Below are 20,410 nucleotides of genomic sequence, written 5' to 3'. Positions count from 1 at the left end.
GACTTTTTAGAACACTAATTGTAAAGGAATGTGATGAAAAATTATCTTTTTCTTCAAGTTTTTTTTTTATGGCATTCATTGCTCAGGTCCAATAATGTTTCGGTTTTATTGTACACGCTGGTATTGATGCAGTTTTGTGTAGTTTTTTTCCCCATACTTTATTTGATAGTACCATGGTCTTTTTCTTCATTTAATTATCTGCTATTACAGACAGTCCCCGGGTTACGTACAAGATAGGGTCTGGAGGTTTGTTCTTAAGTTGAATTTGTATGTAAGTCGAAACTGTAGATCCAGACAAAAAAATGTTTGGCCCCAGTGACAATTGGAGTTTAAACATTTTTTGCTGTAACGGGACCAAGGATTATCAATAAAGCTTCATTACAGACACCTTACAGCTGATCATTACAGCCTGGGACTATAGTAAAGCATTCAGAGAGCTTCACCAGAGGTGAGAGGGGTTTGTCTGTAAGTATGGGTTGTCTGTAAGTCGGGTGTCCTTAAGTAGGGGACCGCCTGTATAAAAACGTTGAAGTCACTGCACTTCAATACTAATGTAGTGTAGCTCTCCCAGCACACAAACACTTGTGCCGTCTGTTACGGTTAGATCCTGCCGGAAGCAGAATCTGACGTGTATTGGGCAACCTGTTCAGATTCAAATGATGCAAATTAGCATGACGGGCTCCAGTCTCTATAGATGTCAATGGAGCCTGGAGCCCCTAAGGCTTTAAAACTTTTTTTTGTAAAAACAAGGGCTTAAGGATCTAATAGAATAGCAGATCCTGCCAGATGAGACACACACCAGTATGTTAGTGTGCTTGGTTTACAATCCTTCATCCTGGTGGTAGATTTCCTTTAAACTAGTGTTGGTAACTTGTTATCTCCGTGAACCAACTACAGAATGAGTGCTTATATCATGAATGCAAGATTAAAATTGGTTTGGAAAGAGCGATGAGGAAGCAGGCGTTTACAAAAAGGATTTAGCTGTCGAATTGTCACTTTAGGTTTGATAACATCCGCTCATAACAGATTGGGGCTGGATAAGGACAAACACACAGAGCGCACTATATCTGCTCTCTTCCACATCCATATTACAGGAAGGAGAAATCGAAGGAAACTGAAAGACGGATATTACAGGAGATAAATAATCTCATCAAAATTATAGAGAATATTTGGTGTATTTGAACTCAATTGTCCTCTGTGTCAGGAAAGGTTAAAAGCTTTGAGTATATGAGACAATCTTGGAATATTTTTGAGTGTTCTGATGACACATTTGTCCTTCAAATACTTTGCACTTCAGTCCCAGGGATTTTATAATTTAGTAACTACCCAAAGTAATAAATAAGACTCTTTTTCTAGATTATCCACATTATAAGGCCTCTTTCACAGAAACATATGTTTGCCTGGGCAAGTCTACAGATCGCGCTGGAGAGAGGAGGGGTGAGCAGTGCAACCTGGCTGTAAGGGTGGTAACACACATGGCGTTTTTAGGCCGTTTTTGGGCCGTTTTTAGTTGTAGTGCGTTTTCAGATCGTAAAAAACGCATGCAAGAAAGGACAGAGCATGCTTTTTCCCCATCAATGTTATGGTACGGCGGGGCGAAATTGTGCAGCCTCATATCAGTACCCTCAATATTCGTGTGAAAGGGGCCTTAATCTGCAGATTCTTTATTTGATAGATGAGTAAAAAAATAATTCCCCGAATATGAAAGTCTGATACAAAAGCTATATTCTATAATTGCTAAATGCTATAATTGAATGAATATAACAAAATTCAATGTCATTAATCCATTGCAGTCTATGGGGTGTGAATACGGCAGTGTGAATGTAGCCTAAGTAGAAAGTTTGTAAATCAGTTCTCTATCAGTTTAAGGGCAATTCTGGTAAGTCGCATGTGCTGCTAGTGTTGCATTTCCTAACACAACATAAGCGCATGTGGGTGGGCTCCAGCCTGGTCGGATATGGAAATGCATGCGATCGGTAACTAACTCCCAGTGTCTTTCATTTAAACAATTGAAAAACCATGGTGTTTGTTTCACTTGTGACCACACCCTTATCTGGGATATGTGGAGAACCATTATTATTTCCCTTGAGCAACATTGACTTTATTGAAAAACCATTGTTGGAAGGGCCCCCACTAGTTTGCGCCCAGGGGCCCCCACCACCCTTGATCAGGCCCTGATTGCAGAGGTACACTGTATGGCAGCCTGGCTAATTCGTACAAAAAGTAAGAATAAATAAAACAAATAGGGAGCAAGATGAGTACGCTGGATAATAACACATAGAACATGGACACGGCACAAACATAACAACAAATAACTCGAGCTGTTTGAGATTTTATTAAGTGGAAGATGCTGCTAGAAGTTTCATTGAGTGGAGGCTGCTGCTGGACATATCACTGAATGGAGGCTGTTGCTGGACATATGATTAAATGGAGGCTGCTGCTGGACATATGATTGAATGGAGGCTGCTGCTGGACATATCATTGAATGGAGGCTGCTCCTGGACATATCATTGAATGGAGGCTGCTGCTGGACATATCATTGAATGGAGGCTGCTGCTGGACATATCATTGGATGGAGGCTGCTGCTAGAAGTTTCATTGAGTGGAGGCTGCTGCTGGACATATCATTGAATGGAGGTTGCTGCTGGACATAGCATTGAATGGATTCTGCTCCTGGACATATCATTGAATGGGGGCTGCTGCTGGACATATCATTGAATGGAGGCTGCTGCTGGACATATCATTGAATGGAGGCTCCTGCTGGACATATCATTGAATGGAGGCTGCTGCTGGACATATCATTGAATGGAGGCTGCTCCTGGACATATCATTGAATGGAGGCTCCTGCTGGACATATCATTGAAAGGTGGCTGCTGCCTATCTTTTCCTGTAATACGCCGATGTGCGCCATACATTGCTAAGGAAAGGGGGGGGGAGCAGCACTCACCCCCTCCTCCATGTGCCGACGTTTGCCTGCCGTGCTATGGTACGGCGGGCACATGTTTGTGTGATTTCGCCCTAAGGGGGAGGGGGGCCCCATGCAGAAGTTTGTCATGGGGCCCAGCCTCTACTAGTTACCCCACTGGCTGCCGGTCATTTTATTGAGTGGAGGCTGGTCATTTTATTTAGTGTAGGCCGCTACTGGACATCTTACTATTGAGTTTTGGTTGCTGCTGTACATCTTACTATTGAGTTTTGGTTGCTGCTGTACATCTTACTATTGAGTGGAGGCTGCTGTGTTTAAAACACAATACAACAGCTTAGAAGAATTGCCTTACAAAACGCAATGTCAATGTGGCGTTAATATTTGCATTTTATGAATGTGTGTTAACATGATGTAAATGCACATGTTAACATTGCACTTTGTCAATGCAAATGTTAACTGCAATTTTCATCTGGCTGTTGTGTTTCAAAACTCAATGCAAATGCCAAATGTGAACAAAGCTTAACAGATTTTAACCAAATGAATGCCACTCTCAGCAGACATGTGGCTGCAGCTGTTAATCTATTTTTAAAATGAATGAAAAGCGCTGCAAAAAAAAAAAATCACTAATAAAATGTGTTCAACAGTGAAAGGGTGTTTGTGCACACAACTAGGGACAGGGTGTGTCTCATCAATTAAGACCAATTAAGATCTTCAATGCCAACAGGTTTGTTGGTTTTTGTCATTCCTGGAGGTGATGAGGACTGGTGTGCAGCAGACTGTGGAGGAGGGCAGCAGAGAGCGCCAATGAAATATGTGAGATGCTTGCCTTATGGCTCTTGAAAATGCTGATTTGTTGTGTTTGTTATTTGTATCTGCTTTTGTCTATGCTGATTTGTCTATGCTATTCACTTTTATTACATGGCTGTATTAAATGTGGGATTATATTTTATAGAACCTGCATGAGATACTACTCACCCCCTCATATAGGCTATAAACCGGGTTGGGCTTGGAAAACGCATCGCAAACACATCAGGCAAAACGCATGATTATTGATGTTGGGTTCTGATTACTTTTTCCCATTGTGTTTGCATGTAATGTGTTTTTAATACCTAGTGCAAACACATAGTGAGTGCTGCATAAGGCTTTGTTCATATTGTGGGCCCTTTCTCCTCACCCTCTCAAAATGGCGACCTCCCTGTTCTCATCTCCCTCTCAAACTGGTAGATCCCTTTTTCTCAAATTCCTATACAACTGGTGGATCCTTCTTTCTCATCTCCCTCTTAAAATTGTGGTCTTCCTTTTCTCATTTCCCTTTCAAGCTGGTAGATCCCTCTTTCGCACCTCATTTTAAGCAGTCCGTTAAAAAATGCATCAGTTTTTGACACGTTTTAATTAGTTAAATTGGTTAAATCGGTCAAAAGCGGATGCACTTTCAAAAAACGCTTGCGTTTTTTAATGGACTGCTTTAAAACGGCCCAAAAATGGGTTCAAAACGCCACGTGCGCCACCGGATCCCTCTTCCTCATCTCCCTCTCAAAATGGTGGCACCCTTCTCATATTGGTGCCCTCTGGTTGTTTCCCCCAGTACACGGATGGGCCAGTTGGACCATTTGTGTTAAATATTCTTATTAAAATTCCCTCTTTTATGAAAATCTCATTCATCTATAAAAATTCGGCAAGTAAAAAGAAATTGGCGGGAATTGTAACTTGTTATTAACTACCTGCATCTGGTTAAATGGACAATGTTTTGGTGGCACAAATCCTCCCTATTCCCAGCTGTTTTTGTGACTCTTTTACTGGAGTAATTGAGGGGTTATTCTTTTATTACCGTGATAAAAGTGGTGTCCTGTAGTGTAGTGTTAAGATTAGCAAGTGTAGATTAGTAAAGATCATTTGTAAAATGACTGGACACCGTACAACTCAATGGTGTAAAGTCCCCCACCCTGCCTGAAAAATATAGCAATAGCTAATGCTTCTAGAAAAAGCTAGCAATACATTATTTTTTGCTCTGTTTTCATGTGTTGACATTTGTCAATTTATGGGAAGGTGTTTTGACCCCTCTCATCTTGTTTTTTATTGTAGGTCTGGAAAGTTCACTTCATTGTCTATTGGACCCCAAAAGGTTTTGAAAGAACAGACTACCCTGCCGGGCAATGCTCGTTTCGTGTACATGGCATTAAACAATACAAAAAAACTGGTAGGTTCCCATTGGTAGTCTAAAGCTGGTTCCTGAGACTTCTATTTCATTTTGCATTGAAAGGCCTAAAGGCTCGTAATTCCCTCGTTATGGATCTAATCCTTTTAGTGTTGGTGGGATGGTTGTGGAGGGAATTGGTGGAGGGCTGTTATTGGATATTTAGGCCTGGTGTCCAGTAGTAGTCTTAAGCTGGTTCCTGAGACTTCTATTTCATTTTGCATTGAAAGGCGTAAAGGTTCGTAATTCCCTCGTTATGGATCTAATCCTTTTTGTGTTGGTAGGATGGTTGTGTACGGAATCGGTGGAGGGCTATTATTGGATGCTTAGCCATGTGTCCAGTAGTAGTCTAAAGCTGGTTCCTGAGACTTCTATTTCATTTTGCATTGTAAGGTGTAAAGGTTCAAAATTCCCTCATTATGGATCAAATCCTTTTAGTGTTGGTGGGATGGTTGTGGACGAAATCAGTTGGGGGCTATTATTGGATTCTTAGTCCTGTACTCAGTAGTAGAAGTCTCAGGAACCAGCTTTAGACTACTACTGGACACATGGCTAAGCATCCAATAATAGCCCTCCACCGATTCCATTTACAACCATCCCACCAACACTAAAAGGATTAGATCCATAACGAGGGAATTATGAACCTTTACGCCTTTCATGCAAAATGAAATAGAAGTCTCAGGAACCAGCTTTAGACTATTTCATTTTGCATTGAAAGGCGTAAAGGTTCATAATTCCCTCGTTATGGATCTAATCCTTTTAGTGTTGGTGGGATGGTTGTGGAGGGCTATTATTGGATGCTTAGTCCTGTATTCAGTAGTAGTCTTAAGCTGGTTCCTGAGACTTCTATTTCATTTTGCATTGAAAGGCGTAAAGGTTCGTAATTCCCTCGTTATGGAACTAATCCTTTTAGTGCTGGTGGGATGGTTGTGGACCGAATCAGTGGGGGGCTATTATTGGATGCTTAGCCATGTGTTCAGTAGTAGTATAAAGCTGGTTCCTGTGACTTCTATTTCATTTTGCATTGAAAGGCATAAAGGCTCGTAATTCCCTTGTTATGGATCTAATCCTTTTAGTGCTGGTGGGATGGTTGTGGACCGAATCAGTGGGGGGCTATTATTGGATCCTTAGTCCTGTATTCAGTAGTAGTCTAAAGCTGGTTCCTGAGACTTCTATTTCATTTTGCATTGAAAGGCGTAAAGGCTCGTAATTCCCTTGTTATGGATCTAATCCTTTTAGTGCTGGTGGGATGGTTGTGGACCGAATCAGTGGGGGGCTATTATTGGATCCTTAGTCCTGTATTCAGTAGTAGTCTAAAGCTGGTTCCTGAGACTTCTATTTCATTTTGCATTGAAATGCGTAAAGGTTCGTAATTCCCTCGTTTTAGTGTTGGTGGGATGGTTGTGGACGGAATCGGTGAAGGGCTATTATTTGATGCTTTGCCATGTGTCCAGGAGTAGTATAAAGCTGGTTCCTGAGACTTCTATTTCATTTGGCATTGAAAGGCATAAAGGCACGTAATTCCCTCATTATGGATCTAATCCTTTTAGTGTTGGTGGGATGGTTGTGTACAGAATCTGTGGAGGGCTATTATTGGATGCTTAGCCATGTGTCCAGTAGTAGTATAAAGCTGGTTCCTGAGACTTCTATTTCATTTTGCATTGAAAGGCGTAAAGGTTCATAATTCCCTCATTATGGATCTAATCCTTTTAGTGTTGGTGGGATGGTTGTGTACAGAATCGGTGGAGGGCTATTATTGGATGCTTAGCCATGTGTCCAGTAGTAGTATAAAGCTGGTTCCTGAGACTTCTATTTCATTTTGCATTGAAAGGTGTAAAGGTTCATAATTGCCTCATTATGGATCTAATCCTTTTAGTGCTGGTGGGATGGTTGTGGACGGAATCAGTGGGGGGCTATTATTGGATTCTTAGTCCTGTATTCAGTAGTAGTCTTAAGCTGGTTCCTGAGACTTCTATTTCATTTTGCATTGAAAGGCGTAAAGGTTCATAATTCCCTCGTTATGGATCTAATCCTTTTAGTGTTGGTGGGATAGTTGTGGACGGAATCGGTGGAGGGCTATTATTTGATGCTTTGCCATGTGTCCAGGAGTAGTATAAAGCTGGTTCCTGAGACTTCTATTTCATTTTGCATTGAAAGGCATAAAGGCTCGTAATTCCCTCGTTTTAGTGTTGGTGGGATGGTTGTGGACGGAATTGGTAGACGGCTATTATTGGATTCTTAGTCCTGTATGCAGTAGTAGTCTAAAGCTGGTTCCTGTGACTTCTATTTCATTTTGCATTGAAAGGCGTAAAGGCTCGTAATTCCCTCGTTTTAGTGTTGGTGGGATGGTTGTGGACGGAGTCGGTGGAGGGCTATTATTGGATGCTTAGCCATGTGTTCAGTAGTAGTATAAAGCTGGTTCCTGAGACTTCTATTTCATTTTGCATTGAAAGGCGTGAAGGTTCGTAATTCCCTCATTATGGATCTAATCCTTTTAGTGTTGGTGGGATGGTTGTGTACAGAATCGGTGGAGGGCTATTATTGGATGCTTAGCCATGTGTCCAGTAGTAGTATAAAGCTGGTTCCTGAGACTTCTATTTCATTTTGCATTGAAAGGCGTAAAGGTTCATAATTCCCTCATTATGGATCTAATCCTTTTAGTGTTGGTGGGATGTTTGTGGACAGAATTGGTAGACGGCTATTATTGGATTCTTAGTCCTGTATTCAGTAGTAGTCTTAAGCTGGTTCCTGAGACTTCTATTTCATTTTGCATTGAAAGGCGTAAAGGTTCGTAATTCCCTCGTTATGGAACTAATCCTTTTAGTGTTGGTGGGATGGTTGTGGACGGAATCGGTGGAGGGCTATTATTGGATGCTTAGCCATGTGTCCAGTAGTAGTAGTATAAAGCTGGTTCCTGTGACTTCTATTTCATTTTGCATTGAAAGGCATAAAGGTTCGTAATTCCCTCGTTTTAGTGTTGGTGGGATGGTTGTGGACGGAATCAGTGGGGGACTATTATTGGATTCTTAGTCCTGTATTCAGTAGTAGTCTAAAGCTGGTTCCTGAGACTTCTATTTCATTTTGCATTGAAAGGCGGAAAGGTTCATAATTCCCTCATTATGGATCTAATCCTTTTACTGCTGGTGGGATGGTTGTGGACAGAATCGGTGGAGGGCTATTATTGGATGCTTAACCATGTGTCCAGTAGTAGTATAAAGCTGGTTCCTGTGACTTCTACTTCATTTTGCATTGAAAGGCATAAAGGTTCGTAATTCCCTCGTTTTAGTGTTGGTGGGATGGTTGTGGACGGAATCAGTGGGGGACTATTATTGGATGCTTAGCCATGTGTCCAGTAGTAGTATAAAGCTATTTCCTGAGACTTCTATTTCATTTTGCATTGAAAGGCGTAAAGGTTCATAATTCCCTCATTATGGATCTAATCCTTTTAGTGCTGGTGGGATGGTTGTGGACGGAATCAGTGGAGGGCTATCATTGGATTCTTAGTCCTGTAATCAGTAGTAGTATAAAGCTGGTTCCTGAGACTTCTATTTCATTTTGCATTGAAAGGCATAAAGGTTCATAATTCCCTCGTTATGGATCTAATCCTTTTAGTCTTGGTGGGATGGTTGTGGACGGAATTGGTAGACGGCTATTATTGGATTCTTAGTCCTGTATGCAGTAGTAGTCTAAAGCTGGTTCCTGTGACTTCTATTTCATTTTGCATTGAAAGGCGTAAAGGCTCGTAATTCCCTCGTTTTAGTGTTGGTGGGATGGTTGTGGACGGAGTCGGTGGAGGGCTATTATTGGATGCTTAGCCATGTGTTCAGTAGTAGTATAAAGCTGGTTCCTGAGACTTCTATTTCATTTTGCATTGAAAGGCGTAAAGGTTCGTAATTCCCTCATTATGGATCTAATCCTTTTAGTGTTGGTGGGATGGTTGTGTACAGAATCTGTGGAGGGCTATTATTGGATGCTTAGCCATGTGTCCAGTAGTAGTATAAAGCTGGTTCCTGAGACTTCTATTTCATTTTGCATTGAAAGGCGTAAAGGTTCATAATTCCCTCATTATGGATCTAATCCTTTTAGTGTTGGTGGGATGGTTGTGTACAGAATCGGTGGAGGGCTATTATTGGATGCTTAGCCATGTGTCCAGTACTAGTATAAAGCTGGTTCCTGAGACTTCTATTTCATTTTGCATTGAAAGGCGTAAAGGTTCATAATTCCCTCATTATGGATCTAATCCTTTTAGTGCTGGTGGGATGGTTGTGGACGGAATCAGTGGGGGGCTATTATTGGATTCTTAGTCCTGTATTCAGTAGTAGTCTAAAGCTGGTTCCTGAGACTTCTATTTCATTTTGCATTGAAAGGCGTAAAGGTTCATAATTCCCTCGTTATGGATTTAATCCTTTTTGTGTTGGTGGGATGGTTGTATACGGAATCGGTGGAGGGCTATTATTGGATGCTTAGCCATGTGTCCAGTAGTAGTATAAAGCTGGTTGCTGAGACTTCTATTTCATTTTGCATTGAAAGCCGTAAAGGTTCGTAATTCCCTTGTTATGGATCTAATCCTTTTTGTGTTGGTGGGATGGTTGTGGACAGAATCGTTGGAGGGCTACAATTGGATTCTTAGTCCTGTATTCTGTAGTAGTCTTAAGCTGGTTCCTGAGACTTCTATTTCATTTTGCATTGAAAGGCGTAAAGGTTCATAATTCCCTCGTTATGGATCTAATCCTTTTAGTGTTGGTGGGATGGTTGTGGACGGAATTGGGAGACGGCTATTATTGGATTCTTAGTCCTGTATTCCGTAGTAGTCTTAAGCTGGTTCCTGAGACTTCTATTTCATTTTGCATTGAAAGGCGTAAAGGTTCGTAATTCCCTCGTTATGGATCTAATCCTTTTAGTGTTGGTGGGACGGTTGTGGACGGAATCGGTGGAGGGCTACAATTGGATTCTTAGTCCTGTATTCTGTAGTAGTCTTAAGCTGGTTCCTGAGACTTCTATTTCATTTTGCATTGAAAGGCGTAAAGGTTCATAATTCCCTCGTTATGGATCTAATCCTTTTAGTGTTGGTGGGATGGATGTGGAGGGCTATTATTGGATTCTTAGTCCTGTATTCAGTAGTAGTCTAAAGCTGGTTCCTGAGACTTCTATTTCATTTTGCATTGAAAGGCGTAAAGGTTCGTAATTCCCTCGTTTTAGTGTTGGTGGGATGGTTGTGGACGGAATCGGTGGAGGGCTATTATTTGATGCTTTGCCATGTGTCCAGGAGTAGTATAAAGCTGGTTCCTGAGACTTCTATTTCATTTTGCATTGAAAGGCATAAAGGATCGTATTTGCCTCGTTTTAGTGTTGGTGGGATGGTTGTGGACGGAATCAGTGGAGGGCTATTATTGGATTCTTAGTCCTGTATTCAGTAGTAGTCTAAAGCTGGTTCCTGAGACTTCTATTTCATTTTGCATTGAAAGGCGTAAAGGATCGTAATTCCCTCGTAATGGATCTAATCCTTTTAGTGTTGATGGGATAGTTGTGGACGGAATTGGTAGACGGCTATTATTGGATTCTTAGTCCTGTATTCAGTAGTAGTCTAAAGCTGGTTCCTGAGACTTCTATTTCATTTTGCATTGAAAGGCGTAAAGGTTCGTAATTCCCTCGTTATGGATCTAATCCTTTTAGTGTTGGTGGGATGGTTGTAGACGGAATCAGTGGGGGACTATTATTGGATGCTTAGCCATGTGTCCAGTAGTAGTCTAAAGCTGGTTCCTGAGACTTCTATTTCATTTTGCATTGAAAGGTGTAAAGGTTCATAATTCCCTTCTTATGGATCTAATCATTTTAGTGTTGGTGGGAAGGTTGTGGAGGGCTATTATTGGATGCTTAGCCATGTGTCCAGGAGTAGTATAAACCTGGTTCCTGAGACTTCTATTTCATTTTGCATTGAAAGGCATAAAGGTTCATAATTCCCTCGTTATGGATCTAATCCTTTTAGTGTTGGTGGGATGGTTGCGGACGGAATTGGTAGACGGCTATTATTGGATTCTTAGTCCTGTATTCAGTAGTAGTCTTAAGCTGGTTCCTAAGACTTCTATTTCATTTTGCATTGAAAGGCGTAAAGGTTCATAATTCCCTCATTATGGATCTAATCCTTTTAGTGTTGGTGGGATGGTTGTGGACGGAATCGGTGGAGGGCTATTATTGGATGCTTAGCCATGTGTCCAGTAGTAGTATAAAGCTGGTTCCTGAGACTTCTATTTCATTTTGCATTGAAAGGCGTAAAGGTTCGTAATTCCCTCGTTTTAGTGTTGGTGGGATGGTTGTGGACGGAATCGGTGGAGGGCTATTATTGGATGCTTAGCCATGTGTCCAGTAGTAGTATAAAGCTGGTTCCTGTGACTTCTATTTCATTTTGCATTGAAAGGCATAAAGGTTCGTAATTCCCTCGTTATGGATCTAATCCTTTTAGTGCTGGTGGGATGGTTGTGGACGGAATCAGTGGGTGGCTATTATTGGATCCTTAGTCCTGTATTCAGTAGTAGTCTAAAGCTGGTTCCTGAGACTTCTATTTCATTTTGCATTGAAAGGCGTAAAGGTTCGTAATTCCCTCGTTTTAGTGTTGGTGGGATGGTTGTGGACGGAATCGGTGGAGGGCTATTATTGGATGCTTTGCCATGTGTCCAGGAGTAGTATAAAGCTGGTTCCTGAGACTTCTATTTCATTTTGCATTGAAAGGCATAAAGGCTCGTAATTCCCTCATTATGGATCTAATCCTTTTAGTGCTGGTGGGATGGTTGTGGACGGAATCAGTGGGGGGCTATTATTGGATTCTTAGTCCTGTATTCAGTAGTAGTCTAAAGCTGGTTCCTGAGACTTCTATTTCATTTTGCATTGAAAGGCGTAAAGGTTCGTAATTACCTCGTTTTAGTGTTGGTGGGATGGTTGTGGACGGAATCGGTGGAGGGCTATTATTTGATGCTTTGCCATGTGTCCAGTAGTAGTATAAAGCTGGTTCCTGTGACTTCTATTTCATTTTGCATTGAAAGGCATAAAGGTTCGTAATTCCCTCGTTTTAGTATTGGTGGGATGGTTGTGGACGGAATCAGTGGGGGACTATTATTGGATTCTTAGTCCTGTATTCAGTAGTAGTCTAAAGCTGGTTGCTGAGACTTCTATTTCATTTTGCATTGAAAGGCAGAAAGGTTCATAATTCCCTCATTATGGATCTAATCCTTTTAGTGCTGGTGGGATGGTTGTGGACGGAATCAGTGGAGGGCTATTATTGGATTCTTAGTCCTTTAATCAGTAGTAGTATAAAGCTGGTTGCTGAGACTTCTATTTCATTTTGCATTGAAAGGCATAAAGGTTCATAATTCCCTCGTTATGGATCTAATCCTTTTAGTGTTGGTGGGATGGTTGTGGACGGAATTGGTAGACGGCTATGATTGGATTCTTAGTCCTGTATTCAGTAGTAGTCTTAAGCTGGTTCCTGAGACTTCTATTTCATTTTGCATTGAAAGGCGTAAAGGTTCGTAATTCCCTCATTATGGATCTAATCCTTTTAGTGCTGGTGGGATGGTTGTGGACGGAATCGGTGGAGGGCTATTATTGGATGCTTAGCCATGTGTCCAGTAGTAGTATAAAGCTGGTTCCTGTGACTTCTATTTCATTTTGCATTGAAAGGCATAAAGGTTCGTAATTGCCTCGTTTTAGTGTTGGTGGGATGGTTGTGGACGGAATCAGTGGGGGACTATTATTGGATTCTTAGTCCTGTAATCAGTAGTAGTCTTAAGCTGGTTCCTGAGACTTCTATTTCATTTTGCATTGAAAGGCGTAAAGGTTCATAATTCCCTCATTATGGATCTAATCCTTTTAGTGCTGGTGGGATGGTTGTGGACGGAATCAGTGGGGGGCTATTATTGGATTCTTAGTCCTGTAATCAGTAGTAGTCTTAAGCTGGTTCCTGAGACTTCTATTTCATTTTGCATTGAAAGGCGTAAAGGCTCGTAATTCCCTCGTAATGGATCTAATCCTTTTAGTGTTGGTGGGATGGTTGTGGACGGAATCGGTGGAGGGCTATTATTGGATGCTTTGCCATGTGTCCAGGAGTAGTATAAAGCTGGTTCCTGTGACTTCTATTTCATTTTGCATTGAAAGGCATAAAGGTTCGTAATTCCCTCGTTTTAGTGTTGGTGGGATGGTTGTGGACGGAATCAGTGTGGGACTATTATTGGATGCTTAGCCATGTGTCCAGTAGTAGTATAAAGCTGGTTCCTGAGACTTCTATTTCATTTTGCATTGAAAGGCATAAAGGTTCATAATTCCCTCGTTATGGATCTAATCCTTTTAGTGTTGGTGGGATGGTTGTGAAGGGCTATTATTGGATGCTTAGTCCTGTATTAAGTAGTAGTCTAAAGCTGGTTCCTGAGACTTCTATTTCATTTTGCATTGAAAGGCGTAAAGGTTCGTAATTCCCTCGTTTTAGTGTTGGTGGGATGGTTGTGGACGGAATCAGTGGGGGATTATTATTGGATTCTTAGTCCTGTATTCAGTAGTAGTCTAAAGCTGGTTCCTGAGACTTCTATTTCATTTTGCATTGAAAGGCGTAAAGGCTCGTAATTCCCTCGTTTTAGTGTTGGTGGGATGGTTGTGGACGGAATCGGTGGAGGGCTATTATTTGATGCTTTGCCATGTGTCCAGGAGTAGTATAAAGCTGGTTCCTGAGACTTCTATTTCATTTTGCATTGAAAGGCGTAAAGGTTCATAATTCCCTCATTATGGATCTAATGCTTTTAGTGCTGGTGGGATGGTTGTGGACGGAATCAGTGGAGGGCTATTATTGGATGCTTAGTCCTGTATTAAGTAGTAGTCTAAAGCTGGTTCCTGAGACTTCTATTTCATTTTGCATTGAAAGGCGTAAAGGTTCGTAATTCCCTCGTTATGGATCTAATCCTTTTAGTGTTGGTGGGATAGCTGTGGACGGAATCAGTGGAGGGCTATTATTGGATTCCTAGTCCTGTAATCAGTAGTAGTCTAAAGCTGGTTCCTGAGACTTCTATTTCATTTTGCATTGAAAGGCGTAAAGGCTCGTAATTCCCTCGTTTTAGTGTTGGTGGGATGGTTGTGGACGGAATCGGTGGAGGGCTATTATTTGATGCTTTGCCATGTGTCCAGGAGTAGTATAAAGCTGGTTCCTGAGACTTCTATTTCATTTTGCATTGAAAGGCGTAAAGGTTCATAATTCCCTCATTATGGATCTAATGCTTTTACTGCTGGTGGGATGGTTGTGGACGGAATCAGTGGAGGGCTATTATTAAATGCTTAGTCCTGTATTAAGTAGTAGTCTAAAGCTGGTTCCTGAGACTTCTATTTCATTTTGCATTGAAAGGCGTAAAGGTTCGTAATTCCCTCGTTTTAGTGTTGGTGGGATGGTTGTGGACGGAATCGGTGGAGGGCTATTATTTGATGCTTTGCCATGTGTCCAGGAGTAGTATAAAGCTGGTTCCTGAGACTTCTATTTCATTTTGCATTGAAAGGCATAAAGGCTCGTAATTCCCTCATTATGTATCTAATCCTTTTAGTGCTGGTGGGATGGTTGTGGACGGAATCAGTGGGGGGCTATTATTGGATTCTTAGTCCTGTAATCAGTAGTAGTCTTAAGCTGGTTCCTGAGACTTCTATTTCATTTTGCATTGAAAGGCGGAAAGGTTCATAATTCCCTCATTATGGATCTAATCCTTTTAGTGCTGGTGGGATGGTTGTGGACGGAATCGGTGGAGGGCTATTATTGGATGCTTAGCCATGTGTCCAGTAGTAGTATAAAGCTGGTTCCTGTGACTTCTATTTCATTTTGCATTGAAAGGCATAAAGGTTCGTAATTGCCTCGTTTTAGTGTTGGTGGGATGGTTGTGGACGGAATCAGTGGGGGACTATTATTGGATTCTTAGTCCTGTAATCAGTAGTAGTCTTAAGCTGGTTCCTGAGACTTCTATTTCATTTTGCATTGAAAGGCGTAAAGGCTCGTAATTCCCTCGTAATGGATCTAATCCTTTTAGTGTTGGTGGGGTGGTTGTGGACGGAATCGGTGGAGGGCTATTATTGGATGCTTTGCCATGTGTCCAGGAGTAGTATAAAGCTGGTTCCTGTGACTTCTATTTCATTTTGCATTGAAAGGCATAAAGGTTCGTAATTCCCTCGTTTTAGTGTTGGTGGGATGGTTGTGGACGGAATCAGTGTGGGACTATTATTGGATGCTTAGCCATGTGTCCAGTAGTAGTATAAAGCTGGTTCCTGAGACTTCTATTTCATTTTGCATTGAAAGGCATAAAGGTTCATAATTCCCTCGTTATGGATCTAATCCTTTTAGTGTTGGTGGGATGGTTGTGAAGGGCTATTATTGGATGCTTAGTCCTGTATTAAGTAGTAGTCTAAAGCTGGTTCCTGAGACTTCTATTTCATTTTGCATTGAAAGGCGTAAAGGTTCGTAATTCCCTCGTTTTAGTGTTGGTGGGATGGTTGTGGACGGAATCAGTGGGGGATTATTATTGGATTCTTAGTCCTGTATTCAGTAGTAGTCTAAAGCTGGTTCCTGAGACTTCTATTTCATTTTGCATTGAAAGGCGTAAAGGCTCGTAATTCCCTCGTTTTAGTGTTGGTGGGATGGTTGTGGACGGAATCGGTGGAGGGCTATTATTTGATGCTTTGCCATGTGTCCAGGAGTAGTATAAAGCTGGTTCCTGAGACTTCTATTTCATTTTGCATTGAAAGGCGTAAAGGTTCATAATTCCCTCATTATGGATCTAATGCTTTTAGTGCTGGTGGGATGGTTGTGGACGGAATCAGTGGAGGGCTATTATTGGATGCTTAGTCCTGTATTAAGTAGTAGTCTAAAGCTGGTTCCTGAGACTTCTATTTCATTTTGCATTGAAAGGCGTAAAGGTTCGTAATTCCCTCGTTATGGATCTAATCCTTTTAGTGTTGGTGGGATAGTTGTGGACGGAATCAGTGGAGGGCTATTATTGGATTCCTAGTCCTGTAATCAGTAGTAGTCTAAAGCTGGTTCCTGAGACTTCTATTTCATTTTGCATTGAAAGGCGTAAAGGTTCGTAATTCCCTCGTTTTAGTGTTGGTGGGATGGTTGTGGACGGAATCAGTGGGGGATCATTATTGGATTCTTAGTCCTTTATTCAGTAGTAGTCTAAAGCTGGTTCCTGAGACTTCTATTTCATTTTGCATTGAAAGGCGTAAAGGTTCATAATTCCCTCATTATGGATCTAATGCTTTTAGTGCTGGTGGGATGGTTGTGGACGGAATCAGTGGAGGGCTATTATTGGATGCTTAGTCCTGTATTAAGTAGTAGTCTAAAGCTGGTTCCTGAGACTTCTATTTCATTTTGCATTGAAAGGCGTAAAGGTTCGTAATTCCCTCGTTATGGATCTAATCCTTTTAGTGTTGGTGGGATAGTTGTGGACGGAATCAGTGGAGGGCTATTATTGGATTCCTAGTCCTGTAATCAGTAGTAGTCTAAAGCTGGTTCCTGAGACTTCTATTTCATTTTGCATTGAAAGGCGTAAAGGTTCGTAATTCCCTCGTTTTAGTGTTGGTGGGATGGTTGTGGACGGAATCAGTGGGGGATCATTATTGGATTCTTAGTCCTTTATTCAGTAGTAGTCTAAAGCTGGTTCCTGAGACTTCTATTTCATTTTGCATTGAAAGGCGGAAAGGTTCATAATTCCCTCATTATGGATCTAATCCTTTTAGTGCTGGTGGGATGGTTGTGGAGGCTATTATTGGATGCTTAGCCATGTGTCCAGTAGTAGTCTAAAGCTGGTTCCTGAGACTTCTATTTCATTTTGCATTGAAAGGCGTAAAGGTTCGTAATTCCCTCGTTATGGATCTAATCCTTTTAGTGTTGGTGGGATAGTTGTGGACGGAATCAGTGGAGGGCTATTATTGGATTCTTAGTCCTGTATTCCGTAGTAGTCTTAAGCTGGTTCCTAAGACTTCTATTTCATTTTGCATTGAAAGGCGTAAAGGTTCATAATTCCCTCGTTATGGATCTAATCCTTTTAGTGCTGGTGGGATGGTTGTGGACGGAATCAGTGGAGGGCTATTATTGGATTCTTAGTCCTGTATTCCGTAGTAGTCTTAAGCTGGTTCCTAAGACTTCTATTTCATTTTGCATTGAAAGGCGTAAAGGTTCATAATTCCCTCGTTATGGATCTAATCCTTTTAGTGCTGGTGGGATGGTTGTGGACGGAATCAGTGGGGGGCTATTATTGAATCCTTAGTCCTGTATTCAGTAGTAGTCTAAAGCTGGTTCCTGAAACTTCTATTTTATTTTGCATTGAAAGGCGTAAAGGTTCGTAATTCCCTCGTTTTAGTGTTGGTGGGATGGTTGTGGAGGGAATCAGTGGAGGGCTATTATTGGATATTTAGGCCTGGTGTCCAGTAGTAGTCTAAAGCTGGTTCTTGAAACGTCTGTTTCATTTTCATTGAAAGTCTAATAGATTAAGGGATCTAATCCTTTTAGTGTTGATGAGATGGTGGTGGACGGTATTGGTGGAGGGCTATTATTTGACGCATGTCATCTTCTTATTACAGATTTCTAGTGATTGGAGAAAGCTGAAGACATGGATCTTCTGTGCAGTTATCGTCTGAAGAAGAATGTGTTCGATGAAGATGTGCTTCTACCATAATGACCATTTCATCAGTGATATTTGGAAATGTAATCAACCTGATGCAAAACTTGCTTAGTGGCACTTATTGTTTTTCTTATCTAACTGGTCTTGGGTGCTACCCCAGTATATCTGAACTTCAAACAGGATATTTCAATAAAGAATTTGCAAATGTGGGCACTGCCAAAGATCGGTTTCAGACTTTTTAATCACCCATGTTGCTTTTAATCTTACAATATATGAAACATATAAAATAAGAAGTGAACAATAAAAAAAATAATCCAAGACACAGTTATTCCTATACAAATTGCAATCTACACATGCATATACACATATACACATGCATGTAGAAAAATTAATTCATAAAGGTAAATGACAAAACAGTGTGTAAAGCATAAAAAAGGTGTATTAATATCCAGGAGGCTTTTGACTAACAGGATGTAGGGCCCTACACCTGTAGTGTATATTTGTAACAGAACCCAATTTTCGTGCAAATGTCACTGTGAAGTTAGGAACATTAAATTAATGCAAAACACCGGCGGCTCATTCCCGATCGCAGACGTTTGCCCCAGTGGGTAGAGACTGGGAATCAAAGTTTCCTCTGTATTTGTACCCTTGTTTGCTGTGCAAAGAGATGGGGAGACGCTGTGTGGAGTGTTCGTGATCTGTTCCATTAAATCTACAACGGCGTGTGTTGCGTAATGGCGTTTGAGAGCGCCAACTCTGATGCTCGTGTTCCGCTAGAAGGTTGCCTTTTCATGCAGTCTGGGTTGGGTGCATACATACTGTTTGGTGTGGACACAGACCACATCACACCATGTAAGTTTGATAGGATCTTTCCTTATATTCTTTACGGAAAGTGTCCTCCGGGTGGAGAAAGTTCGCAATTTTGTTTGCAGTTTTACAGTTTGCGTTTTTTAGTGAATAGCCAGTGAATTGGGATTAATCATGTAATGTTGCTGCTCAGAATGTTTTAACTAGACATGTTTGGAAGCAAGATGCTTCTTCTTCAGTAGCTTTGAACTTTACATCCATGTCACCCTCCCCCCCATATTTACCCTCTAGATTTCTATCCGGCCCCCATCCCATCCAGCACCCGGGTGCCCCCAAATGATAAATCCGGGGCTCGGCGCTGGCATTGACAATCGTGTCAATGATTAGGCCGCGGCCTATGGTGGTCGGGCAGGGGCCTCTGTCCGTCCGGACAGGAAGCTCCTGCCTGTCACTGTATAGTGCCTGATGCGGCCGGAAACGGCCGCTCGAGCACTATAACTGGAGCGATGTGGCCGAAGACAACCCCGACGCACATCGCTCCTTGAACCTGGATGCGCGGCCGAGTGATTACGTCATCACGCGGCCGCGCACCCCTTCCTGCCCGGCCGCAGGAAGAAGAAAAGACGCGGGAGCCAGCGGTAAGTACAGGTTTTTTATTTATTTATTTTTTTAAAACAGCAGTAGAAAGATTGTGGCGACCCCAATATACGAAGTAATGAATTATGGGGCCATTAGTGAAAATAATAATGGAGGGGCAACATAGGGAATAATTAATTATGAGGAGCAGCATAGGAAATAATTTATTATAATTATTTCCTATGCTGCCTCTCATAAGGGGCAGCATAGGATATAATTAATTATGAGGGGCAGCATAGGAAAGAATTAATGGTGGGGGTATAGGAAAGAATTAATTATGAGGGGCAGCATAGGAAAGAATGAATGGTGGGGGTATAGGAAATAATTAATTATGAGGGGCAGCATAGGATATAATTAATTATGAGGGGCAGTCTAGTAATTAATGGGGGGGAGCAGCATATTTAATAATTAATTGACCCAATTGATTCATTAATTGGGCCAATAAATAAAATAGTTCACAAAGGGGTGCAGTATATTAAATAATTAATTGAGGGGGGCCCAGTGTATTACAGATGCGGTCACATGTACCGCTAGCGCTGTGTTTTCAAGGAATTTCTTATATTTTTTTTAATTTTAAACTTCAGTCCGGCCCTCCAACAGTCTGAGAGGGACAGAGAACGGCCCCCTATGTAAAATGTTTGGGGACCCCTGCTCTAGATAATGCTGCTTTTGTATCACTTCCCATACCTTATTTAATGGCAGTCAGCTCACATACAGGGCAGTTTAGAAAAGAACATGGTGTCACATGGTTTCCGTGTAATTAATGAATTACATAGGCTTGTTAGCCTATTCAGTGTTTAGCAGGGAAGGGGTTAATATGTTCATGAGGTAAAACTTAGTGTATTTATATTGCTCTTTCCTGTGGTAGCGTTCCCGCCTTTTTTCTCTTCAAATGTTTGCTGCCAGATGCTGTCAGCTGATTCGCTGAGAGCTTGATCAGCTGTTATTGGTGGACCAGCTGGATCAGTGATAAACCTGTAACCATAGCTCCCAACCGTCCCGCTTTTGACGGGACAGTCACGGTTTTTCAGACCTGCCCCGCTGCCCCGGATAGATAAGATAATGTCCCGATAAGCTCTGCATTGTCCCGGAACAACTGGCTTGTGGTCCCGACACAATGCAGAGCGGAGAACACGCGGCAGGAGCTGCAGGTTGTAGTGTTTATTATACCTGGCAGTGCGGAGTCTTCTGCCTCCTCAGTGCCGGCTCCGCC

The 20,410-nt window shown here is 41.7% G+C and overlaps 1 long non-coding RNA gene across 1 annotated transcript; it reads left to right on the top strand.

Annotated features, from left to right (window-relative positions):
- Positions 1–3,607: 3,607 nt before the first annotated feature.
- Positions 3,608–17,992, top strand: LOC140106402 (uncharacterized). The gene is made up of 3 exons (XR_011850780.1): positions 3,608–3,738; positions 5,008–5,122; positions 17,714–17,992. It is a non-coding gene; the product is annotated as an uncharacterized lncRNA (long non-coding RNA).
- Positions 17,993–20,410: the final 2,418 nt, after the last annotated feature.

The sequence above is a fragment of the Engystomops pustulosus genome, chromosome 11 (genome assembly GCF_040894005.1).
Source record: "Engystomops pustulosus chromosome 11, aEngPut4.maternal, whole genome shotgun sequence".
Taxonomy (NCBI): Eukaryota; Metazoa; Chordata; class Amphibia; order Anura; family Leptodactylidae; genus Engystomops; species Engystomops pustulosus.
This window is presented reverse-complemented; position numbering and strand designations above follow the sequence as displayed.